Source organism: Pogoniulus pusillus, chromosome 9 (assembly GCF_015220805.1).
Source record: "Pogoniulus pusillus isolate bPogPus1 chromosome 9, bPogPus1.pri, whole genome shotgun sequence".
Taxonomy (NCBI): Eukaryota; Metazoa; Chordata; class Aves; order Piciformes; family Lybiidae; genus Pogoniulus; species Pogoniulus pusillus.
In genome coordinates, this window is record NC_087272.1 from 10,443,929 (window position 1) to 10,471,003 (window position 27,075).

The 27,075-nt window shown below is 44.3% G+C and overlaps 1 long non-coding RNA gene across 1 annotated transcript in view; it reads left to right on the forward strand.

The window, feature by feature from the left end:
• LOC135178421 (uncharacterized) overlaps positions 1 to 4,848 on the forward strand; it is a 191,680-nt gene extending 186,832 nt beyond the window's left edge. The window contains exon 3 of the long non-coding RNA XR_010303519.1: positions 4,763 to 4,848. This is a non-coding gene — a long non-coding RNA (uncharacterized LOC135178421). The remainder of the gene's footprint in view (positions 1 to 4,762) is intronic.
• The last annotated feature ends 22,227 nt before the right edge of the window (positions 4,849 to 27,075 follow it).

The following is a 27,075-nucleotide window of genomic DNA, read 5'->3' on the forward strand; positions in this document are numbered from 1 at the left end:
TCATCTAGTCCAAACGCCCTGCAATTAGCATCTACATCTTCACCCAGATCAGGTTGCTCAGAGTCCTCTCCAACCTGACCCATGTTTCTGGGCATGGGGCATTTACAGCCTCCCTGAACAACCTATTCCAATGTTTTACCACCCTCATCACAAGAACTGAATTCTAGGCATGCAGGAAGGCAGAAATCCATCAGTGAGAGATGCAGAGAAGGCGTAAGTAAGTCTTTGTCTGAGTACAACTTGCCTATGCTTTTCAAATCCAGGGACAGAGCTCTGTGATGCTGATTTGTATTCAAAACTGACAGGATACAGCTAGTTCTGGACACCTCACCCTTACATGCACATGGGGAAAAAGAGTGGAAGTTCATACACAGGGTAGGAGGCTGAACCCACTGCTAATAAGAACCAATAACAAAGAGATAATAAACTTCTCTTATGAAACCTACTATCATCATGCTAATAATTGTAAGCACATTTCATCCAGGAAGCTGAATCTTAAATAATGTCTGTCCTCTTTGAAATGCCTCTTCAGCTTGCTTTGAAGTGCCAGACTGCAACCAGAAGAATACTTTTGCATTTCTTACTTGACATGTTCCCATCTGCTACCATCCAAAACTTTCTCTCTCTCGCTTTTTTCTCCTCCTCCCTTCCTTCTTCTCCTCCCTTCCTTCCTACTCTCCCCAAATATATTTTTAAGATGAAAACCAAAGATTTCTGCACCTGATAGGGCAAAATCTTGTCAACTGCATCAAGCTTCGTGTAAATAGTGCTGCCTCATGGGTAAAAAATGTGAAAAGTAGCAAGAAAGATAATCTCCCTTTTATTGGCTTCATTCATATTGAAATGTATGATCAGAGTCAAAGTCTTAATCTTCACCTCACTTTCACAGCTGCTCAGCTAACCTTAGTGTGTATCACAGCCCTCTGTGAGCAAGCTAGGCCCCTCTGATTGGATTAAAAGGCAAAGAAAGAGAATGTCCTGTCGCTCCTTTAGGCAGCTCAGGCTCTCAGAAGGAAGCTCAAATAACAAAAGGCAAAGCATCTGACCCAGCAAAGCATGGCAGGCTACAGCGGACTGCAGCCGGCTGCACCAGCTACATTGAGCTCACTTTAGATGCTCTGCATCAAGTGACTTCTCCATTTGTGCTAAATCCTGGTTTGTCTCTACAGAAGGCAGGAGAAGATCTCTCCAGGTCTTCCTACTGAGACATGCCAGTAGGCAGCCCAGAAAGATAAGTCAGAGCATGGAGACTTCTCTTGCAAGGCAGGTGTTCCATTAACCATAATCAGCTCCTAAAATGCTAAACACACTGACTGCAGTTCACTACATGTGGCTATCAACACAGTGTACACACAAACCTTTTGCCACCTTCTAATTCCTGAGCACAGCATTGAAGCTTAAGCCAAGCTTTGGTGGATTCCCTATCACGTTTATTTATCTCCCTGCACCAGAAGTTACTCATAATTAACTTCTTTGGATTTGAAAGCATGCACATTACCAGTCAGAACAAAAAGGAAAAGCTGGGAATTTGTTCTTGATGAAGACCTGCAAAGGGAAGAAGGCTGTATGATAATGAGGCCCCATCAAAACATGTTTATTTTAAGTGCTGTACCTTCATAAGTGTGAATTATCCTCCCTTAGCAGTAAGGCTCTGCAGAAGGAGTTCCTAGAGGTCTCACTGCCTCCAGCCTCTGCTAGTTTGAAGCTAGCTAGAATGTTTGGGTGAGAAGGATTAGATCACAGGCTGTGAAAGAGAAACAAATGGTCATGTCTACTTCACTCATGGGCTTGCTGAGATGTGTAAGAACAAGAATCCAGACATAGATAAGGGAGTCGCTCTCTGTCCAGGCTCTGAGCTGCATTTCTCTCTAACCTCACCCTCCGTCTCTCTGATTAATCCACTTTGCTTCCTAACCCCCCTGGCTGACCTCCATTGTCCTTTGGGGCACAAGGCAACTTCTGGGGTAAGGTAGAGGGGTGGGAGAAGGTGAAGGGGTGGTTGGGAGCCCCTCCTGGGGACTCAGGTTTCTGGGAGGGCTGTTGTGTTTCTGTATTACCTTTTACCTTGTATATCTCTGTATGTAACTGAATATACTGTACATATCTGGTTGGATATTCTGCTAAGCTGTAAATAATAAGCTTGATTCAGTTTCCAGAGCTGTCTAAGTCTAGTCTGGGTGATTTCCAAAGTTGGGGTGTGGAAGGGGGGGAAATACCCAAATCACCACAGAGTCAGATCAGAGCTGGGGCAGGGAGGACAGTCAAAGAGAGGCAGGTTATGGAAACTCAGCATTAGGGAGATATTAGAGAAGAAAGGGCAGTGGGATAATCCCACACACTTGAATACTCAACTCTGATATTGATTGGTATGTTTTTTGGGAGGAGTCTTCTAGTTAACTGTGAAAACAGGTGAGCCACAACCAGCCCCAGCGAGCTGCAGGTGCTGCAGCAGCAAAGTGCCTATTTTTTTAGAGAACATTTTCTAAACTAAAAGGAAAATTGAGCAAGAAGCAGAAGGTCTGGAACATCACACAGCATGTAAACTACAACTATTTTAGAGAGAGGCCTCACCTGAGGACATGAGAGGGGCTGGTGAGCTGCTGTCTCTGCCAAGATGGACTTAGCCTGGCTCTGGGCTTGCCAGGGGTATGGCAGACAGAACTTCTGTAATTAACAACTGTTAAGTTCCAGCTCCAGAGTTAACCCTTGACTCAAGCACCTACAAAACAAAACTTGACACTGCAGGTCTATTGTTACAAAGACAGATTTGGCAGCCAGAGCTGCTGCTGCTGTTCAGGCTTGGCTAGACTCCATTTTATCCAACCATTTGCAAGATTCTCCTTTGTTGCAGTAATCTTCAAGGGATGCAGAGTTGCTTCTAACTTAGAGCACCTTGATTTCTGTGGTGGGTCAAGTCTAAGTAATGCCATGGTTGCCGTGTCACAGAATAGTGGAGGTTAGAAAGGACCTGCAGAGATCATCCAGTCCAACTGTCCTGCCAGAGCAGGGTCACCTAGATCAGGTCCAGCACCCAAAGCAGGACCAAGGTCATGTTGTAGATAAGAGCTATCCCCCAGGTGCTTTATCTTGTTGGCAGCTATTGCTTTGACACTCAGAGGTTTACAGAAGTGGTTTAAAACACCTTTTTCCTCTACTTCCTGATCTTGAGCCAAATGCTGGTCAGCTGGACTGAGGGATTAAGTATCTAAGTCTGTTTTTTACTTTCAGCAGACTTGATAAGAAACCTTTTATTTCAGTCCTACTGGAAAGAAGTGCAGTCTCTTCTCCTCCAGACCTGCACTCCAGGGCTGCAAGTAGACAAAATGCTTAAACTCAGCTTCCAGGAGGCTGCTGCTGTGGCAGCTGTAATGGAGATGTAGTTAGTGACACGTTGATCAGAGCTCCCTGCTGCTCTTTTGACAAAGGAGATGACAAGGCAGTGTTTATTTTCAAATCACATTTTTGCTGAGGCTCTAGAAAGATGGATGAACTGAAACTGACTTTGATTTGCAGCTAATGGCCCAAATCAATCACTACAAGAGGCCACTGCCTTACCTCAGGTAGAGGTGGTGTTTGGGCAACATACAAGCCTGACAGCCTTATGTTTGCTGATGTGTTTACCTCAGCCATAAACAAACCTTTAAGAGATTGGCCTAATGACAGGTAGAACCTTGGGTTATATTTATTACAATAGCATAGGTGTGAACAAACAGGGAAAACATCTCAAGCCTTAACAAACTGGGTTAGAATGTAAGGAAATGGAGGTTATATATTCTGTACAGTGGAGGGGAAAAAAAGGCTCAGAGCTGAGCACATATAAATTTGTACCTTCTGCCTTGTGCTAAGCTATGATATTGGCTTTCATGCAGAAATGAATAATAGCTTTATTCACCCTTTCTAGGTTGCCCTAACATGCTGCAACTTGATTAAGGGCATGAATTCAGGGCATGAATCTTCCTGATATAGTGAGATTATTGAAATTATCCCAAAAGAGCATGTTTGCTGCTCTGCATGCAAAGATCTTCCATTGTCTCCTTAAGAATACACAAGGCAGGTCAAGAGAAGCTTAATTAATATGGAATTAGCACAAGTCAATTTTGTTTTTTTTATATTGTCTTGCCCTTTGTGGCCTTAGGGCAGCTGGCAGTTGGAAAAGATCATGCTCATATAAGTGTATTGATCAAACCTTATTAGTTAAAGCTTATTTGTGTGCTATCTTTAGGGCAGCAAGAACAGGAATTCTATACAGCACATAGTGCTAGGCAGAAAAGACCAACAGGTTTCTGCATTTTGGCAGGTCTGATTTAGGGCTAATAAGTAGCTGAGCTTTTCAGCAGAGAAAAGGCAACAAAACAAGGGTTTGGATTAACTCTGGAGCTATATGAGGCATTTCTTGCCTTGTTTGACACTGCATCGCAATCACATAGCTACCCCCTTCCAAACTGGCATGTCTATGGAGGATCATTTAATATCCCTCAGTCATCTGCCAGGTTCCAGTACCTAGTTTGCAGAAATAATTGGGTTTCTTTAATGTCATTTGTTCTCAAATTTATTGGACAAGGATGAGCAAAACCAGGCTATTCATCTAACTGACTGAGCACTGCACTCTTTGAATATCATATTACCATTATGTCTGAACTCTCAGGAGCCAAACATAGCATTTGCCAAGAACTTATTTCTCATTATTTATCCATGTTGCATGACAGCACAGGGATTCAGAAAAGATCATTCTGACATCTTCACAATTCATTTCTCTTCGTAGCTATACCAAGTTCACAGCGAGGCAACTGAATTAATGCTCAGATGTTTAGCCATGCTGTGCCATGCAAAATGCTCATTGACTTAGTGGATCCCCTGTGGAAGGTACTGCACAGCAGAAGAAATCTCCTCTGGAATATGTCTTCTCAGCAGTCCTTCACCCATAGCAGGGAAAACACAGCCAAACACCTTGAAGACAATGGATCCATGCTAATCAAGTCTGAACAAGTAATGCAGTTCACTCATGCTCGTGGAATGCTTCCACAGTATTTGTGATGGATTCACAGAGCATATTCTTCCAGGACCCTGGCTGCCCTGCACACAACTTGATGTTCCTCAGAACTTGCATGGTTTCTTAGTAACATTGTTCTGAGCTCTGGAAATGTGCTGATCATACTTCTTTTATTTAGCTTTATGAAAAGTAGCTTGTCTAGGTAATTAGCAAGTTGCAGTGGGTTTGTTTGCATCACTAAAATCACAGTGATTCATGGTTTAAAAGCAAAGTTATTTTTTCTGATGCAGTTCGCAAGTCAGAAGGGAATATTCACCCAAAGAACCTCTAAAATATTTTAGGCTTCCTGCCATATGCCTGTGTCAATCCAGGTCTTGTGTCTCACCCAGATTTGGGGTTTGGAGTTTTTTGAGTATTTGTGGGAAGAAGGGGAGAGGAGATGATGTCAGTTAGACCATTTATAATCTTTCTGGGGGGATAGTTTAAGTGTGACAGCTATCACATGTCTTTCACCAGCTGAGAAAACAAACTTGGACAAGTTAAGAAGTCCCCTGCACAGACAGGAGCAGATACAAATACACACATGCAGGCACATGCTTCATCTTTTGCTCCTGCTCTCAATTCTGAGCTTTACATCAGTGGAGTTAACAGTACGAGCAATAACTAAGTTAATTTGGCAGCAAGCCCAAGCTTAACAATGAACTTCACATCTAAATCAGTTCCATGTCTGTTAGTATCTGAAACAGGCATGTGGTAGCTGAAATCTGCCACAAGCAAAACCACATCATCTGAAAATTAAACCCCCTCTCTGCTCTCATACCATCATGTAGATTACTTCTCTGTCTTCTTTTGCTCACTTCTGGGCAGCTCTTATTTCATTACCTGGAAATTTGATTGCTTTACCTTAGAACAGTAACTTCCATCTATTGTTGTAAAGAAATAGCAAGAGGCAGGGTTTAAAACAAAGCGAATAATTAAACCTTAGTGTAACAGTGGAGTTAGGTGGAAGCGGTAAGAATGCTCTATTTTACACCATGTAAATGGTGTGCCAGCTTCAGTTTCACAGTTCATAGTTCATAGAATCAACCAGGTTGGAAGAGACCTCCAAGATCATCCAGGCCAACCTAGCACCCAGCCCTAGCCACTCAACTAGACCATGGCACTAAGTGCCTCAGCCAGGATTTTCTTGAACACCTCCAGGGATGGTGACTCCACCACCTCCCTGAGCAGCCCATTCCAATGCCAATCACTCTCTCTGGCAAGAACTTCCTCCTAACATCCAGCCTATACTTCCCCCAGCACAACTTGAGACTGTGTCCCTTTGTTCTGTTGCTGGTTGCCTGGCAGAAGAGACCAACCCCCACCTGGCTACAACCTCCCTTCAGGTAGTTGTAGACAGCAATGAGGCCCCCCCGAGCCTCCTCTTCTCCAGGCTAAACACCCCCAGCTACCTCAGCCTCTCCTCACAGGGCTGTGTCCCAGACCTCTCACCAGCTTTGTCACTCTTCTCTGGACACATTCCAAATTTCCAGAAAGTGAGGCTGGATTCTGCAAAGTTCTGTAATGCTTTACTACCATCCCACTTCAAAACATCCACTTGTTACAAAGCTCCTACTCCCCCTGCAAACTTAATGGCAGTCATTATCAAAGGAAGTAGGAACAACAAATTGTTGTTGTTGTTACAGGGTTTGTTACTGTGTGTGATGCTGTCTGATTATTTTCGTATCACAGCTGTTCAGAAACATTCACTGGGGCTTTGTTTCCTACTTAACAAAGCAATTGGCTTCACAATTACCTAAAGTGAAACAGAGCAGAGTAAGCCTGAGCCTAAACATACTAAAGTAATTGGTTTTTAGGTCATCACTGGGATACTGGTTTATATCACGAAATGTTCTGATTCATTTTCAGGAAGCGTGGCTTATTTTCATGTTAATGTTTTGGGTTTTTTTCTCTTTTTTCCCCAAGATATTCTCTGAATTATCCTAAACAGATTAATGTGCTGACCCTTTGGTCCCTAGAAACCAGAGGCTGGGTTACAGCTGTGCACGCCTTGAAAAGCTGAAACGTTACCGTTCGGTTAAGATGCGAGCTGCAAAGTTTAGAGATGCCTTGAACTCGACCTTCTAAGGAAACAGCAAAATTAGCACAAGATTTTTTCAGGGCTATTTATACATCTTCTGAAATACAGAGTATGACTGATCATTGCCTTTGAAGAGCATTCAAAGAAGAGGCAGATCCACTGCAGAAAGGAAAAGCAGAATCTTGTAGTCGTTCTTTAGGCTTTAGTGAAAGTAAAGTTCTTAGAGATTTTCCTGTATCTGCTCGCTCCAGCAGTGGCTTTGAAACTAGAGCTGTTGTGATGGTTTGGGTGTTACCTGCCCCCCCACGCTTTGGAAATCACCCAGACTAGAGTCTGGAATAGAATGAAGCTTATATTTACAGTTAGCACAATATCCAAGCAGATATTTACAGTATATACAGTTATAGACAGAAATAGACAAGGTAAAAGGTAATGCAGAAACACAGCAGCCCTCCCAGAAACCTGAGTCCCCAGGAGGGGCTCCCAAGCATCCCTTCGCCTTCCCCCTACCCCTCTCAACCTTACCCCAGTTCCAAGGAAGAATGGGGGTCTGGCAGGGGGTTAGGAAGCAAAGTAGTTTAGCCAGAGAAACGGCAGAGAAATGGAGGGTGAGGTTAGAGAGAGAGATGCAGCTTGGAGCTCCCCAGCGGGAGAAGTACCTTATCTATGTTTTGATTCTTCTTCTTGTATCTCTTACCAAGCCTATGAGTGAAGTAGACATCATTCTGTTTTCCTTATCACAGCCTGTAATCTAGTTCTTCTCACCAAAACATTCTAGCCTGCTTCAAACTAGCACAGCTGTAGCAACTGCAAGTCATCTTTGCATACAATGCACTAAGTTGGTGCTTTCTCAGCGAGATGTGTTACCCTTTCTCCATGAGACAGCTTGTCCTCATCAGTACTCATCCACACATTCTTTGATTAATAAGGGCATTATCTGGTCAGTGCTCAGAAGAGATCAACACCTAGAGAGGAAAACTGTAGCTTATCGTAACTCAGCTGACAAAGGCATAACAATTCCTCTTCATTCACACAAGCTGTCCAGATTCTGGGCACAAATGCAAAGGGAAAAGTGTCTCTTTCTCTCAGCAGCAGGTAATAGCAAGAGTGGGAGCAGCCTGCAGAAATTAAAGAATAAGTTAAAATCTAGCCATTTTAGTTTAAGAGTGGCAAACTATTGTAGGAAAAGAGGATGAGGAGACTAGGGAGGAAGAAGTGTTGGGTCTGATAGGTAACTCTCCTAGGAATCCAGTCCATTGGCTATTGTAAATGCCAGTGCATAAGGGTCTTACACCAAACTCAAAATAGAACTTAACTGCTTATCAGGCAAAAATAAAGACAATTTTTACAGCAAAGCTAGGTGTGATTGGCACCTTCTCTCAGCAGTTGTTTTTGACCTTTCCGTGATACAGTGCAGAACTGAGAGCTTCACTGGACCCAGAGATTCAAAACTGTGCAGGATTTTCCTTCCGTAAGCCAAAAGACATGTCAGCAGTCAAAGCCTGTTTGCATTCCTTGCAGCCCTGCACAACATGAGATGAATATGGGGAGCTCTAGTGTGAATTGGCAATAAAATAAAAGCTAGAGCATGCCAATTCTAAGACTCTTCTCATGGCATTTTCAACTTGTCTGAGACCAGGAAGTGTCACAAGTGTTATGAGAAAACCTATTCATAATACATTTGATTTATTGACTTGAAGAGGTTGGGCTGTGTTGAGATAATAATTTCATTTTCTGGAAGGTGATCAAAACAAAAACTTTCAAACATTCTGAGGTTCACCCAGTGCTGCAGGGTTGAGTGGTTGCCATTTCTACCATATGCACTATATCAGAGTTATTCATCAGCTGTCTTCTTGATATATAGAGTTCATATGATATGGGGAGTTTTAGCCTTTGGTAAAGTCCACGTTCATTCATTTCATTTCATGGTACTAAATGTTCTTCAAGCATTAGAACTAATTTCAAAGGGGGGAAAAAATGCTCAAAAGTATCACTTGAAAGAAGTTCTACTTCTCTACTTACACTGAAAATTCCAACATCTATTATCAGAATCTGTTTGTCATTGTGTAACCCTACAACAGTGGTAGATGTTGAATTACCAAGTAAAACACTTCTGTCAAATAAAGCTCTAGCAGGTTTTTTATAGTCTTTCACCCACTCTAATGCTAATGCTCAGGGTGTGCATTAATTGCTACAGTTCATGCTAACACTGGAGAGTTAGAGCGATCCTACCTCCAAGAAAAAACCTAACAACTAAATCTGCCTTTCTATGAGAATTTTCATTCATGGATGAGCCTTCATAACTGCCATTAGAAATAAGCTATTTTTATTTCAAAGTATAAAGTGTGTTACACAGAAATAGGCTGGGCAGAGAGCTCAGATTCTGGTTGTTTTCATTATCCATTTTTATGTGAATCTTGTGACGAAGGTGCAAGCTCATTAACTCGCAGTTCTCTACATTGTTCTGGTTTGGAGGCATTTTCTCTCTTAAAAGAAGAGTATTGATTTAGAATCATAGAATCAACCAGGTTGGAAGATACCTCCAAGATCATCCAGTCCAACCTAGCACCCAGCCCTAGCCAGTCAACTAGACCATGGCACTAAGTGCCTCAGCCAGGCTTTTCTTGAAGATCTCCAGGGATGGTGACTCCACCACCTCCCTGGGCAGCCCATTCCAATGCCAATCACTCTCTCTGCCAACAACTTCCTCCTAACATCCAGCCTATACTTCCCCTGCCACAACTTGAGACTGTGTCCCCTTGTTCTGTTGCTGGTTGCCTGAGAGATGAGACCAACCCCCACCTGGCTACAACCTCCCTTCAGGTAGTTGTAGACAGCAATGAGGTCACCTCTGATTTGTTTTGACTTGAAAAAAAAAGTGCCTAACTGATGTCAGGTTTGCTTGGAGAACTGTAGGTGTGCAGCAGGTACCATGTGTTTCACAGAATGTTATGGGCTGGAAGGGACCTGAAGAGCTCATCCAGTCCAACTCCCCTGCCAGAGCAAAGTCACCTACACCAGATCACACAGGAATGCATCTGGGCAGGTTTCGAATATCTCCAGAGGGAGAGACTCCACAACCCCCCTGGGCAGCCTGTTCCAGTGCTCTGTCACCCTCATAGGGAAAAAATCCTCCTCGTGTTTACATGAAGCTTCCTATGCCTCAACTTCCACCTATTGCTTTTTGTCCTGTCATTGGGCATCACTGAGCAGAGCCTGGCCCCATCCTTCTGGCACTCAGCCTTTATGTATGTATAAACATTGATGAGGTTTATCAGGGTAGAGAGGTTTATCAGGGTAGATTGTGCTGACTGAAGAATTGTAATGGCTTATGCAGAGAACTAAGGCAAGATTTGGAGGTGGAACTGAGATTCCACACCCAGATCCATGGCCAGCCTCTGAGTAATGAATGCTTTTTAACAAAGAGTTTTGGGGGTTTAGTATTTTACCTCAGGCCATGTGGCATCTTTCTGTCAGACAGGTCTGATGGTCTGCTCAGTCAGAAATCAGAGAAACCGTGCTAGGTAGGTAGCCAGAGGTCAATGTCATGGCTCTTGATCTGAAGCTCTATGAAGCTGTGTTGCTACATTACCATGCTATTTGCTGACCAGAGATGTCACTCTAAGCAAACAACTGATTGCATTGCAAAGCTTACTGTGGGGTCAGGTAGATGCAATGACAGTAGTAAGGAAAGCTACAGGACTAAAAGACTACCTGGTAGCAGGAGGGAGTTTTTCTAAGTAAGCTGTGTGGTGCATTGGCTCTGTTTACAGTAGGCTTCTCAGAATAAACAGAGACCCAGAAGCTGAGGACTTTAACTTTGCTGTCTGTTCAGTGTAGCAAATTCATAGTGCAACCAGCAGGTGGTCAAAGGGATGCTTTAACAAACCAAAAATTGAACTCCAGGCATCTCTAGATGTGACTTTGAGCAGGAATTATTTAGAATGTGATTTATTTGCTTGCTTGCTTTTAGAGGATCAAGTCTTACAAGGATTTGTCAGCTTTGTACTGTTCAGGCACCTCCAAGACATAAAATTTGAACGTTGTCCATTGCCTTCTGATGGGAAAAACTTCCAGTTGTTGCAAGTCACTAGAGCCTGCTCAGACAGCCACCATGTCTCACAGGACAAGAGGAGATGGCCTGGGGAAATGTAGATTGGCTACTAGGAAAAGCTGCTTTCCTGCAGGAGTGGTCAGGCATAGCAACAGGCTGGCCAGGGAGGCGATGGAGTCACCATCCCTGGAGGGGTTCAACAGATGTGTAGACGTGGGACTCTGGGACGTGGTTCAGTGAGCATGGTGGTGTTGGGTTGATGATTGGACTTGATGAGTTTAGAGGTATTTTCCAGTCTTAATGACTCCATGACTATGATTCTCTCCTGTTTGCCTCAGCAAAGAGAGCAGAAGAGTGCTGTGTTTGCCAGCCTGTTTCTTCTCAAACTTGTATCACTGAAGGGGAGAAGGGAGCAAGAGAGGTAGGAAGGGAAGCCTTCAGTTCTTCAAGTCTGAAGGTTTGATGCCACCTTTATGTGTCTGTGTGTTAGAATTCAAAACCAAATATTTATTTGTAGATTCCTTGACTTATTTTGATTTGGTTTGATCAGTGTAGTATTTAAATCATACAAATCTTTTCCTTAAGCTTGCTTGTTTTATGAATCAGTTGTAAATAACCTTTGAAATGCAGCTGGGTGATGGAAACAGGTACAGCTTAGAGAGGAACAGCCAATCCTTTCCAGCAAGTCCTTTGAAGCACAGTAGGAAACTGTGGTCCAGATAGCTGGAGTGACCTCTCGTGGTCTTCGCAGGAACTAAGACAATTCATCTTCCCCCCTCCTTTGTCCTCTTTTTAGCCCATACAGGTCAAGGATGCTGCTGCTAACTGAAACAGGGACCTGGAGGCAGGGCTTCATCAGGAGGTGCAGGTCAGATACACAATAAGCTGTAGCTCACACAGTGCTCCCAAATGAAGTGACATCCCCCAAACACTATTTTGGCCTTTGACTGTCACTCTGGCCTCAGCTGCATGAAGAAAGAAATCTCTTCCAGCCATCTCTCTCTGCTAGCAAGTCCCATCTATATTTTCTTAACATTGACTAGCAGAAATGGTTGGGTGGTTGTGGCCAGGAGGAGGTTGCTCTCTTCTCTCAGGTGGCCAGCGCCAGAACGAGAGGACACAGCCTTAGGCTGCGCCAGGGGAGATTTGGGCTTGAGGTGAGGAGAAAGTTCTTCACTGAGAGAGTCATTGGACACTGGAATGGGCTGCCCGGGGAGGTGGTGGAGTCGCCGTCCCTGGGGCAGTTCGGGGCAGGGTTGGACGTGGCACTTGGTGCCATGGTCTAGCCTTGAGCTCTGTGGTAAAGGGTTGGACTTGATGATCTGTGAGGTCTCTTCCAACCCTGATGCTACTATGATACTAAGTAGAGGTCTTTCAAAAAAGAGGTGGACATCTTCCTAAGCCACTGGAAGTGGGAGCAATCAACCCTTCACGAGGAATCAGTCAGTAGTGGCATGAGTAGCTGAAATGTCTCTAGCAGATGTGTGTGTCACCTTTCATTGCCATCTTGCTCTAATTTCACCATTCCTGCGAATCAGCTTCCAGCTGATTCCAGGTAAGGGTCAGAAATTTCTTTCATGTGTTTACAGACAGGGAAAGCCAGTGCATGTTTTCACTGCAGTAGCTTCTTTTCATCACCCAAGGAGTTCTTCTAGCTTTCTTCTGAGGCTTTTCGAGGAGGAGCAGGGTTAGAACTGTTGGTTAACATGAGAAATAGGGAGGTTGTAGCTAGGTGGGGGTTGGTCTCTTCTGCCAGGCAACCAGCAACAGAACAAGGGGGCACAGTCTCAAGTTGTGCCAGAGGAAGTCTAGGCTGGATGTTAGGAGGAAGTTGTTGGCAGAGAGAGTGATTGGCATTGGAATGGGCTGCCCAGGGAGGTGGTGGAGTCACCGTCCCTGGAGGTGTTCAAGAAAAGCCTGGCTGAGGCACTTAGTGCCATGGTCTGGTTGACTGGCTAGGGCTGGGTGCTAGGTTGGATTGGGTGATCTTGGAGGTCTCTTCCAACCTGTTTGATTCTCTGATCAATATAAGCTATATCTAGCAAGGTAGCAATTTTAGCTAGCAGTGCTCTCTTACCAGCTGATAGCATGAATAAGTGATCCTGGTGTCCTTTATTATTTGAGCTTTGGAATAAGAATTGCAGTAGCAATTGAGATTCCATCCACTCCTGTTATTAGCACCCACTGTGGATCAGAGGTGACACACATGTACACATGCATGTGTGAGAAGTCTCTGCAGAAGGTTTCTAGAGGGTTTTGCCATTATTATTCCTGCAAGCATAAATATTTACCATGTTTGCCCACCTGAAGAAACAGTCTCATTTCCATGCTTGTTTAAATGGGCTAGCTTGACTGCATTTGTGGTGCTTATTTTTTACAGTCAATAGAAGGCTCCAAGAATTTGTTAACTCAAAGTGAAATCCAAATGTTTAGCATATAGATGAGAGAAGATATTTTAGGGTCATTGCTTTGCTAATGCAAGCCTTCCATTTTGTGTCATCACTCTATTTCGACTTCCCTCCTATCTCTTATGTTATCTTTATTACTAGGTGAGATTTTGTGGCAGAAAATGCACCAAGTTGAACATCAAGACAGATTTCTGTTACACGTAGTGGAAAAGGGTGGAGAGGTAAAAGGCAGCTGATGGCTTTACTGGGTTTTCTTTAGGGCAAAGACACAGGAGAGAATGCGACTTCGAATTGCAGAATCATTTTTGGTTGGAAGGGACCTTTAAGATTATCAATTCCAACCATTGCCTAACTCTGCTAAACCTGGTGCTATACCTCAGCACCACATCTCTGCCTGTTTGAAACACCTCCATGGATGGGGATCCAACCATCTCACTATGGAGGCTTTTACAATCTTTGACAACCATTTTGGTCAAGAAGTTGCTTCTCATATCCAGCCTAAATCTGCCCTGGTTCAACTTGAGGCCAATTCCTTTCATCAAGTCACTGGTTACTGTGTAGAAGAGAGCAGTGCCCACCTTGCTCTGACCTCCTCTCAGGAAGTTTTAGAGAGGGAGAAGGTCTTCCTTCAGCCTCCTTTTCTCCCAACCAAACAATCCCCATTCGCTCACCTGCTCTCCAAGGTGAGAGTGAAAATGTCTCTCACACTACATGAGAAGTAGAAAGAAAGCTCCAGGCTGTGACAGAAGAGTGAAACCTAAGCATAAAAGACTTGTTTGCCATTGTGTTTCTGTTGCAACACAGTTGATTTTACCTTCCACAAGAATAAAATGCACAAAATCCACTGTGGAAACAAAAAATGAAGCTGTCTAGGAAAAAAAAAAATCAAAGCTGCTGTTCTGATGCAGTAAAATAGTTTCAAATCCCATATCTTTTCCTACAGGCAGTGTTGGACTGTCACTGCTGACTAAGCCAAGCACAATTACCAAGTTCAGCAGGGATCACACCATGCACACACACGCAGGTAGTTGTTAATGCAAATGAAATCACCGTGTTTAAAATAGCATTCTAACAACTTAACTGTCTTTAATTCCCTCAATACAAAGCTTTGTGATGTAGGAAGAGTGTGTAGCAGTAGCATAAGAATTTCCATTCTGAAAGATTTTTTTCCATTTCCTGCATTGTGCAACTTCCAAGGCTTGGAAATTTCATGTGGTCATCCTGGTCACCCTGTTGCTGATACAACCCAGGATGCCTACCATGCCTACCGGTGTCCTCTTCTCCAGTTTTACTTCTTTTGCTTCACAAACCTTGGAAATTCATGACCTTACAGAACTGTGTAAGGTGAATATATGAGAAATGCTGGAGTTAAGATACTCTGTAAAACCTTACTTCCATTCTCTAGTACAATTTTGTCACTCTCTTTATTCGCCTATTTATGTTCTGTCTTTTGTCAGTCTGATGCTGCAAAATGAAAAGTGTGGGATATCTAGCAAGCTACATGAGGAACTGGAGAATCTGGGGTTCAGACTCTAGGTGGCTTTGCTTTATGGGTACAAATCCAGGTTGTCTGGTTAGATATCCTTAAACTTCCTCATTGCTGTCTACAACTACCCGAAGGAAGGTTGTAGCCAGGTAGGGGTTGGTCTCTTTTCCCAGACAACCAGCAACAGAACAAGGGGACACAGTCTCAAGTTGTGCCAGGGGAGGTCTAGGCTGGATGTTAGGAGGAAGTTGTTGGCAGAGAGAGTGATTGGCATTGGAATGGGCTGCCCAGGGAGGTGGTGGAGTCGCTGTTCCTCGAGGTACTCAAGGAAAAGCCTGGCTGAGGCACTTAGTGCCATGGTCTAGTTGCCTGGCTAGAGCTGGGTGCTAGGTTGGCCTGGATGATCTTGGAGGTCTCTTCCAACCTGGTTGATTCTATGAACAATGAAATTCAAGCTTGTGTGGTGTACAGTAACTGACAGCATATCTGAGCTCAGGACTAGGTAGAGTTACATTCTGAATGCTGAGAGAAGACTGCTGTGCAGTGAGGTAGCTACATCTGTCCCATCAAGACAACTATGCTATACTTGTAGGTGCCTACCTGCCTACCACCTTCTGAAAGTGCATCTCTACCTGCTCTCTTCATCTCCAGAGTAACTGGAAATGTGGTGTGCCAGATTCCATTAGGCATCCTTTGAATTTGAGGGCAAAACTTTCTCTCTCTTCAGTTCATGAAAGCCAGAAACATCTTTTCATTTGAAATAAAGTCAACCATAGAAAATGAGGCATTCCAAAGACAGTCCTGTTCCCGATGGAATTAATGGCAATAATCCATCTATTAAAAGGTCTGTCTTGTCAAATTCACAGCTGCAAAGGAAACTGCATAAGATCAGACTTTGTTGTCTCTTTCTTCTTTTTTTTTTTCCCCCCTCAATGATTTTCATTTCCTTTCTTTGCCAAAGAAACCAAAAGTAATAAGCAGCTGGATGGACAGACAGACACTTGCTTGAAGTCAAACTTACTTAACTAGATTACCACTTAATCTTTTAAGTGTATCGCCAAACATACCACAGTAAGATCTGAAATGGCTCTGGAGTGCAAAAAGCTGATGAGATGTGGTAACAGCACACCTCAGAATGTTTCTAAGTGAGTCTGGGACTTAAACATGTTACTTTCATCTCTCTGAAGAGTGCATGAAATCTCCCAAGGTTTAAAGCTTTCTCCTTACTAAATGTTTACTCTTTTCTTTCAGCTGAAGGCTTTTAATACTAAAATTATTTTCTCTTAATGAAGAAATGACTGCCTTCTCAAAGCAAACAGGCTAGAAATCCATCTCTAATCTGCATTAATTTAAATCCAACACTTCAGACTGAATCTCTCATGGATTTCCAGAACAAAACATTTACATTTCATATCATGTCTTTCCCTTAGCTTTGGGAATTGCTAGCTTCTCCCCGAGGCATGGAACTCAGAAAAAGGGAATAAAAAGTCTTCCTAGAGATGCTGATATCCATTTAAAGTATTTTATACTTCTCTATATATATCACATTATTAAATATTATATACTATTAACTATTATTGGTACCTATTAAAATGGTATCCAGTTTTAAATGCAGCTGTCAGGGCTGCTTTTGGTACTTCAGTAGGGTTTGTGTCTGGCAGGAATTTGGTGACAGGGACAGAGTCTATTGGTGTGGGCTCCTCTAAGCACCAAGAATCATAGAGTGGTGAGTGGCTTAGGTTGGAAAGCATTTCAGAGTTCATCTTCTCCAACCCCCACTCCATGGGCAGGGATGCCTCTCAACTAGACTTGGCTGCTCAGGGACTCATCCAACCTGGCCTTGAACACCTTCAGGGAGGAGGCATCCACAACCTCCCTGGGCATCCTATTCCAGAGTCCCACCACACTGGGACTTTTCCTAAGACCCAATCTAAACCTACTCTCCCTCAGCTTCAAACCATTCCCTTTTGTCCTATCATTAGACACCCTTATGAAAAGCCTCTCTCCAGCCTTCCTGTAATATCCCTTCAGAAGAAGCTCCCCCAGCTCCAAATGAGAGCTGCTGCTGGCCAAGGAGAGGCTGGTCAGCACTTCTTTGATAACATATTTAAGAGGGTTGGGCTGGTTCTTTTGTTTTAAGAGAAGAGTAGGACCACCATGTTGTGGACACCCACATCAGTGAGGAAGGAGTGCAGCCAGAGCAGCCATTCCCCTTTAGAAAGCCCATGGTAAGATGTCTGGCCAAGCTCTTGCAACCCTTAGAGCTTAGTGGTGGAGAGGAATGCTCTCTGCAGCCCATGGAGATCCCCACAGTGGAGAGCTGAAGAAGCCCATGGTTCTGCTGTAGCAGTCCATCACTGTGAGTACTGCCTGTGGAACAGACCCTTGTTGGTGGGAGAAGTTCATGCAGGACTGCCTGCCATGAGTGGGGTGCCATGCTAGTCAGAGGAAGAGTGTGAGGAGTTATACCTCAGAGGAGGAAGGAGTGAGGGAAACAAAATGGAACAGTCTGAGCACAACCCCCATTAGGTAGAGAATCAGGAGCAGAGCTGGGGCCAGGAGGAGCAGAAGGTGTGGGTGTTTTTAAGATCTGCTTGCATTTGTTGCTGTCCTGCTCTGACTCAATTGGCAAATTGGTGGTGGTTTTCTTTAAGTGAAACTGATTTTGTTTCCCCAAGCCCAGCCTGTCTTTTGCTCATGACCATAATCAGTGAGTGAGTCCTCCCTGTCTTTTATCTTGACCTTGATTCTTTTTGGTATTTTCTCCTCCCCATCTCCCCAAAATGGAGTAGAAATAAGTGAATGACTTTGTGGTGTTTAGTTGCCAGCTGGATGGGCTCAAGCCACAACATTAGAGCAACATGAATTGCAACTTCAGTCAACAAGCCTCACTGAAATGCAAAGTAGTCAACTGCAGAGAGGAGTCTGATCTTTGCTGCTGTGCCATCCATGCCCTTACTTTTCACTCAGCTCCCTACTTCAGTTAGACTCCACTCTGACCCTGTGCCTTGGGGCATCTGTTGAGATGTGTTTTCTGACCAGAAGGCTCTAGGTGGTTGTAGTGTCTAAGCTAATGGATAGAAGGGAAAACTGAGCTATACCAACTTGGAATGGCCTAGAATCACTCCTGATTCTATTCATAAGGGTGTGCCTCAAGAAGTATTAATCACTTCAGAGAGAGCTGAAGGAGATGGGCTTTGGGGAATTACCATGATTCTTCTATTGCCTTGTGGAGAGCAGAAAGAGATATTTCTTTGCCCTTCTGCTTGCCCTTAAGTGAAGATATAATCAACTCTCCCCATATCTGAATATATAAAAACTACTCCCAGGCAGCACTGGTAATTTCTGATATTATTTGTTGGTTTAGCTGCCATTTTGGGGAAAGAGAGATGTACTCTGGAGACATTGCAGTCACAATTCCTGGTCCTGCCCTATCTTTTACCCAGGAAAATGGGCTGCCCGGGGAGGTGGTGGAGTCGCCGTCCCTGGAGCTGTTCGGGGCAGGATTGGACGTGGCACTTGGTGCCATGGTCTAGCCTTGAGCTCTGTGGTAAAGGGTTGGACTTGATGATCTGTGAGGTCTCTTCTAACCTTGATGATAATGTGATACTGTATGATACTGTGAAGTGATTTTTTCAGTCAGTGCTGGGAATTAATGGTAGATAAGTCTGCAGTCTGGACAAGGGCTTTGCTTACTAAACGAGGGGTCGTTAAGAAACAGATAACGCTGTGATCTGCTGGTATACCTTCTCCAAGAGCACCCACTGCCCCAACCCTTTCAGGAATTACAAGGTTAAGATGAGCAAGCTGTGCCAATTAACCAGCAGTTCACAAAGGTTTTTATCCCATGCACTTAAATTTCTCTTAACACCTCCTTGCAGCGTCAAAATGCCATTTGGCATTAGGTGGTTAACTTCCTGGCATGCTCCCATCTCTAAAATGGGAAAGAACTTCCCAATGGAGAATGTTCAGAGGCTATGCTCATGTCTAAAAATCCCTGCAAGGCATTCTGCCTGAGTATGCATGCCCCAAGATTTAGACATATGTACAGTGAGAGGGAAATTCACTTCCAACTCCAGAGAAATGAGTGTTAAGACTGCCTTGGATTTTACTTACGTTGTGATTTGTCCAGCATCAGAAAGCATGCAATTAATTTACATTTGCTCTTGATAAAGCCTAAGCCATTTCCCTAAACTTCAGAAGCAGTCATTCTGGATAAAGACTGGTGCATATCTTCCAGTGTCTGTTTGTCTGAATCAATAACATCTTAACTAGGGAAAAGAGTTGCATGTTGCCTACATACCATTTGGAAGCCTTCAGTTTGAGAGAACTGCCACATTATTCTGGCCTAAAAGTGCTGTCAGGTTAAACCAACTGAAAAATATCACTCCTTTAACCAGGTGTGATGGTTTGGGGGTTACCCCGCCCCCCCACACTTTGTACTTGCCCCAGCTAACTCAGACAGACCCTGGGAATATAGATGAAGCAATTTATTTACAGCTAGCAGAATTTACAAGCAGCTATTTACAATATATACAGTTATATACAATTATATACAGAAATATACAAAGGATAAACAATACAAAAGCACAACTCCCCTCCCAGAAACCTGAGTCCCCAGGAGGGGCTCTCAAACCACCCCAACACCTCCCCCCGGCCCTCTCAACCTTACCCCAGTTCTCAGGAAGAAAAGAGGTGCAGCCAAGAGGTTAGGGAGCAAGGTTAGTAGGAGCAGGGTTAATGAGATGTGACCAGGTCAAAGGCAAAAGCAAGAGTGAGAAACAAAATGGAGAAAAAAGTCTTTCTTCTTCCCAGAGTTCTCAGCGTGACTGTGAGAGAAGTAGACACAATTGTTTTTCATTTCACTGCCTGTTATCTAGTTCTTTTACCAAAACATTCCAGCTTGCTTCAAACTAGCACAATCCACCCCTTGTCTACTTCGCTCAGAGTATCGCTGAGAATTATCCAATCTAATCTAAACCAATATTTACACCAAAACTACATATACACGTTCAGTTCACACTTCAATCAGATGTAGGTGATTCAAAAGCTCAGAACAGGGACTCCCAGGTGATGTTGGGTTCGTGCTCACATACTGTAGATTTTTCTCAGTGTTGGGCGCCGATGTTACATAGAACAGAAAACTCCTAACAGCTTGAATTTAAACTCTCTCAGCTAAGGTTAAATTTCTCTGTGGAATACACTGGATTTCACCATTCTCCTGCATTACCCAGTAGGTATGACCAGGACCTTCAGCAGATACCACCCCTCGGACAGGTTTCCCTTCGCCCGAAGGAGAAAATACCCAAACAGTTTTCCCTAACAGATTCTTCTCATGTACAACAGGAACTTTATCACCGTCTACTGTTTGGACCAAATCTGATTGTGCAGGTCCTGCTCTGTTTACTGAACCTCTACTATTTACCAACCAGGTAGCTTCTGCTAAATGTTTGTCCCAGTTTTTCAGAGTTCCACCCCCCATGGCTTTTAGGGTGGTTTTCAGCAAACCATTGTAGCGCTCAATCTTCCCTGAAGCTGGTGCATAGTAGGGTATGTGGTAGATCCATTCAATACCATGCTCTTTGGCCCAGTTTTTCACAAGATTGTTCTTGAAATGAGTACCATTGTCTGATTCGATTCTCTCTGGAGTTCCATGTCTCCACAAGATCTGTCTCTCCAAACCAACAATGGTGTTACGTGCAGTAGCATGTGGAACTGGATAGGTTTCCAACCATCCAGTGCTGGCTTCTACCATCGTTAGCACATACTGCTTGCCAGAACGAGATCGAGGTAAAGTGATGTAGTCAATCTGCCAGGCTTCACCATACTTGTACTTTGACCATCTATCACCATACCATAAGGGCTTGATTCGCTTAGCCTGCTTAATAGCAGCACAAATGTCACAGTCATAGATGACTTGGGTGATAGCGTCCATGGACAAGTCAATTGACCTATCACGAGCCCATCGGTATGTTCCATCTCTGCCTTGATGTCCAGATGAGTCATGGGCCCACCGAGCTAAGAACAGCTCACCTCGGTGTTTCCAATCAAGGTCAATGTCAAGATCAGAGTTGGTATCAACTTGACCAATCTTAGCAGCTTGATCTGCCTTCTGATTATGTTGATGTTCCTCAGTGGCTCTGCTCTTAGGCATGTGTGCATCTACGTGCCGCACCTTCACTGGAATTCTCTCCAGTCGTGCATCAATGTCCTGCCATAGATCAGCACACCAAATAGGCTTTCCTTTCCTCTGCCAACCATTCTTCTTCCAGTCCTTTAGCCAACCCCATAGAGCATTGGCTACCATCCACGAGTCGGTGTAGAGGTAAAGGATAGGCCAATTCTCACGTTCAGCCACATCAAGAGCAAGTTGAACAGCTTTTACCTCAGCAAACTGACTGGATTCTCCTTCGCCATCTTTCGTTTCGGTAACTCTCCTGGTTGGACTCCAAACTGCTGACTTCCATATTCGCTTGTTCCCAACAAGACGACAGGAACCATCTGTGAACAAAGCATAGTTCTTTTCCTGATCAGAGAGATCACCATAGGGAGGAGCTTCCTCAGCACGAGTTATTTTCTCCTCCGGAGGTTTGGAACAGTCTGTGCCTTCCGGCCAGTTGGTGATCACCTCCACCAGACCAGGTCGGTCAAGATTACCCATTCGTGCTCGTTGGGTTATCAAAGCCATCCATTTAGACCAGGTTGCATCTGTGGCATGATGTGGTGATGAACCTTTGCCCTTGAACATCCAGTTTAGAACTGGCAGTCTAGGAGCTAAAAGCAATTGTGACTCAGTTCCAATTACTTCAGAAGCTGCTTTCACTCCCTCATAGGCTGCTAGAATCTCTTTCTCTGTTGCAGTGTAATTTGTCTCTGAACCTCTGTAACAACGTCCCCAGAAACCAAGAGGACGACCACGTGTCTCATTTGGAGCTCTCTGCCAGAGACTCCAAGTTGGACCATTGTCACTGGCAGCCGTGTACAGAATGTTTTTAATGTCCGGACCAGATCTCACAGGTCCCAGGCCCACTGCATGGACCACTTCTCGTTTGATTTGATCAAAGGCTGCTTGTTGTTCAGGTCCCCACTCGAAATTGTTTCTCTTACGAGTCACATCATGCAGAGGTTTGACAATCTGACTGAAACCAGGAATGTGTAGTCTCCAAAATCCCACCACACCAAGAAAAGAAAGTGTGTCCTTCTTACTGGTGGGAACTGCCATGGTGGAGACTTTGTTAATCACATCCTGAGGAATGTAACGGCGACCATCCTGCCACCGCACTCCCAGAAACTGAATTTCTTTGGCAGGTCCTTTGACCTTGTCTCTCTTAATGGCAAAACCTGCTTGCAACAGAATGTCAATGATTTTGTTACCTTTCTCGAAGACTTCCTCAGCAGTTTGGCCCCACACAATGATGTCGTCGATGTACTGGATGTGCTCTGGAGCTTTACCTTTCTCCAGTGCATTGTGGATGACTGAGTGACAGATGGTTGAGCTGTGTTTCCACCCCTGAGGCAAACGGTTGAACTGGTACTGGATTCCTCTCCAGGTGAATGCAAACTGAGGCCTGCACTCCTTTGCTATGGGAATAGAGAAGAAAGCATTAGCAATGTCTATGGTTGCATACCACTTAGCCTCCTTCGATTCCAGCTCGTACTGGAGTTCCAGCATGTCTGGCACAGCTGCACTCATGGGTGGCGTCACCTCGTTGAGGGCACGAAAGTCAACTGTCAGTCTCCAGTCGCCCATAGGTTTACGCACAGGCCAGATGGGACTGTTGAAAGGTGAATGAGCTTTCTCGATGACAGCCTGACTCTCCAATTGACGAATCAGCTGATGAATGGGCAACAAAGAGTCACGGTTAGTTCTGTACTGCCTATGATGAACAGTTTGAGTTGCAATTGGCACTTCCAGGTCCTCTATGTCATGATGTCCCACAACTGCAGATTCATCAGAAAGTTCAGGTCTAATAGACAATTTCAATTTATCATCCTCAATCTCTACAGATGCTATTCCAAAAGCCCATTTATGACCCTTAGGATCTTTGAAACAACCTTGTCTCAAAAAGTCAATTCCCAGAATGCAAGGCGCATCAGGACCAGTTACAATAGTATGTGTCTTCCACTCTTTACCAGTTAAACTGATCTCAGCCTGTACCTTAGTTAACTCTTGAGATCCACCAGTGATTCCAAAGATAGATATGGACTCTGTCCCTTTGCAATTAGATGGCAATAAAGTACACTGAGCACCTGTGTCAACTAAAGCCCTGTATTTCCGAACTCTTGAACTGCCAGGCCACCTAATGAATACATTCCAATAGATTCGGTTCTCTCCACTATCCCTTTCCTCCTCCTGGCTGGAGGCAGGGCACCCCTAATGCTGAACATGGCATGTAGGGTGTACACAATGATTGGTGGTGTTGTGAGAGGAACTGCAACTGTTGGAACAATTGCAGCTGCTCTCGGGAGCTGAAGAAGTGACAGCTACTTTTCGGGCATTATTGCCTCTGTTTCTGCCACTCTGCAGATCCTTGACTCTCTTTGAAAGAGCTGAAGTAGGTTTACCATCCCATTTGTTCATGTTCTCCCCGTATGTGTCACGCAGAAGTATCCACAGTGACGCACGTGATTGCTGCTGTCTGGGTGGAATTTGTCTCCTCCTGGGCTGGAATTGCCTTGCAGGAGGTGGGCGTCTGTTCCTGACTGCAGAAACATGCACCCATTCAGATGATGCAGGAATGGTATCCTTTACCAGATTGGAAATTGAGGTTGTAAGGTCCTCCTTCAGTTCTTTCATGGTATTCTCAAAGCCATCTTTCATGCCCTTTATTTCAGCAGTCATAGTTTGTATGGCACAGATTATACCAGAATGTGACAAGCTGTCCTCTATCTGCCTGAGCTGATCAGTGAACTCACCAACAGTGAAAGATCTTCCATTATCACTCCTTGCTAGAAACTTACTGGCCAAGATGTTAGCATAGGATGAAGGAGCAAGCTTAATCAGCTTCTTCATGAGACCTGTTCCCAAAGGAATATCGTCAGGCTCATGAGTACCATGATCTCCATAAAGCACTTCCTTCACAGCAAACTCCTTCAGAAGCTTAATTCCCTGCTCAACGGTGTTCCACTTCTTGGCAGCCCATGGCAAATCATCTCGGGAAGGATATCTCATAGCCACAGCCAACAGAAGGCGTGTCCACAAGCTAACCCTACCAAGAGGACTTGCCAGGTGTTTGTCCACTCCACTCTCCTTAGTGAGTGGTCCCAGCTGCTTGGCAGACTTGTCTCCTACCTGCAGAGCATTAGCACCAATGCCACGGCATCTCACTAGCCAGCTTAGGATTGGCTCACCTGATTCCCTTGTGTATTCCTTCCTAACTTCCCTGACCTCTCTGAGTGGATCCTTGGAGCCTTGGATGTCATCTTCCTCCTCTTCCTCCTGTTGTTCTGGTGGCGCCGGGCCTAACACAATCTTCCTCATAGCATTCCTAAACTCATTGGAACCATCCTCTCTCTTGGCAGCTAACCTCACAGCACTCCTCTCACTTGAGTATTGTTGTCTCAGCACATCTACAAGGTCTCGCAGACTAACTATCTCCTCCTCCTCTTCTTCTTGCTGCTGATCACCAGAGGTCCCCTGTCTTACATCCTCCTGCGAACCACTCTTTGTCTTAGCTTTTGCCTTAGCAGGTGCCAGAAGGGCCTGAGCAGCAACAGACTTGGATGTGTCTGCTGGAGGATTTGAATCTTTAGGAGTCTGACTTGGAGGGTTTGAATCCTTAGGGGTCTGACCTGGAGCATTTGAATTATTGGAGGTCTGACTTGGAGCATTTGAGTTCAGATCTGCCTTGCTTTTAACAGAAGGATTTTGGTTCTGGTCTACTGGCTGGGGGTTCGAATTGGCTGAGCTGGTGTCATTAGGATTTGGACTGACTGGGCTAGCGTTACTAGCACTAGTAGTGTTAGCATTAGTGGGATTATTTGCCTGTCCTCCTGGGATGCCTGCCAACCCTGACTTGTTTTCATTTTTGCTAGGAACATTCTGATTTTGGGTATTTGCCTGTGCTCCTGAGGCTCCTGCTGAACTCTGCGGCTTGTTTTGGTTATCCTTATCATTGTTTACATTAGTGGCGGGAACACTGGCTGTGTTCCCAGAACCTACAGAGGAGGGTGGAGAGGCTGGCAAGGGGGAAGCCGATAACTGTGTTCCCTTGTTTTGCTGTGAAAGAGACTGCTTCTGAGACACAGAAATTTTCCTAGCTCTTACAGAAGCTGGTTTTGAATTTTTCACACATAATGCCAAAATTAATATGAAATTTAAAACTACAAGAGCCAGTATAATGCCCAGCATCCCTGCCATGCTCTGTTTCGAGTAGAAATCCTTGCATGGATTTGGCATTTCAGTTTGGGGCTGGATGACCCTCATGAGAGCAGTAGATAAAGCAGACTCTCGATTGATTGTAACATTATTGACAAAAACTCTTGTAATATCACTAGTAATATTCTCAGTGACACTAAAACCAGCATAACCAAGAATGAAATCACCCCAGCTCCAGAACATGTTTGAAAGCTTAACTTTAGCCTTCTTAAAAACTACATGAAGCAAGAAATAACCAATTTGATCTTTGATCCAGTTGTACACAAAAAACCAGAAAACAGGCCACACAGCAATCCCCACCAAGTACAATAGCTGCTTGATTAGCTTCATCTTAATTCCCAGAGCTAATTTTCCAGTCACTCAAATAACTAGCCCCACGTTGGGAAAGCCAATTAAAAATGTGATGGTTTGGGGGTTACCCCGCCCCCCCCACACTTTGTACTTGCCCCAGCTAACTCAGACAGACCCTGGGAATATAGATGAAGCAATTTATTTACAGCTAGCAGAATTTACAAGCAGCTATTTACAATATATACAGTTATATACAATTATATACAGAAATATACAAAGGATAAACAATACAAAAGCACAACTCCCCTCCCAGAAACCTGAGTCCCCAGGAGGGGCTCTCAAACCACCCCAACACCTCCCCCCGGCCCCTCTCAACCTTACCCCAGTTCTCAGGAAGAAAAGAGGTGCAGCCAAGAGGTTAGGGAGCAAGGTTAGTAGGAGCAGGGTTAATGAGATGTGACCAGGTCAAAGGCAAAAGCAAGAGTGAGAAACAAAATGGAGAAAAAAGTCTTTCTTCTTCCCAGAGTTCTCAGCGTGACTGTGAGAGAAGTAGACACAATTGTTTTTCATTTCACTGCCTGTTATCTAGTTCTTTTACCAAAACATTCCAGCTTGCTTCAAACTAGCACACCAGGCCAAGCCAATGCCCCTTCTTATCTAGGAATGTGTTATGGTTATGTCTAATAAGCAGAGGATAAATTTAGGTTGTCACTTTAATAGAGTTATGGCTCTTTGCGTGTTTAAGTAATTGTGGATGTATGGAGGCATAATTGAGAGAAACTTCCACTTCAGACAGCACATGGGGAAAAAAAAACCCTGGATTGATATGTAGTGATGAACATAGAGCAGAGAACATTCAGGAATGATGCCTGTTTACAGACCTGTGAGTGGAATATGGTTGAATTCAAGAAAATCTTAAGGTAGTTTGAACAGGCATGGGAGGCATTAGTCTGAAGAGATGTGTTGCTTAAACTGGAAAGCATGATATGCATGGTTATCTTTTGTTAGAGCCTGCTTTAATTCACTCCTTTCTACCTGTTTGATAGGGTCCCATCAAAATGGAACCTACATAATGCACATCATCAGGAGAAGGGAAGGGGAATGTTTTAAGGGAACACCAGTCACTAGTGGTGTTCTCCAGGGAGCAGTGCTGGCAACAGTCCTGTTCAACATCTTTATTGGTGATCTGGATGAGGGGATTGAGTCCAGCATCAGTAAGTTTGCAGGTGACACCAAGCTAGGAGCAGGTGCTGATCTGTTTGAAGGTAGGAGAGCCCTGCAGAGGGACCTGGACAGGCTGGATGGGTGGGCAGAGACCAATGGGAGGAGATTTAACAAGGCCAAGTGCAGGGTTCTGCACTTTGGCCACAACAACCCCAAGCAGCACT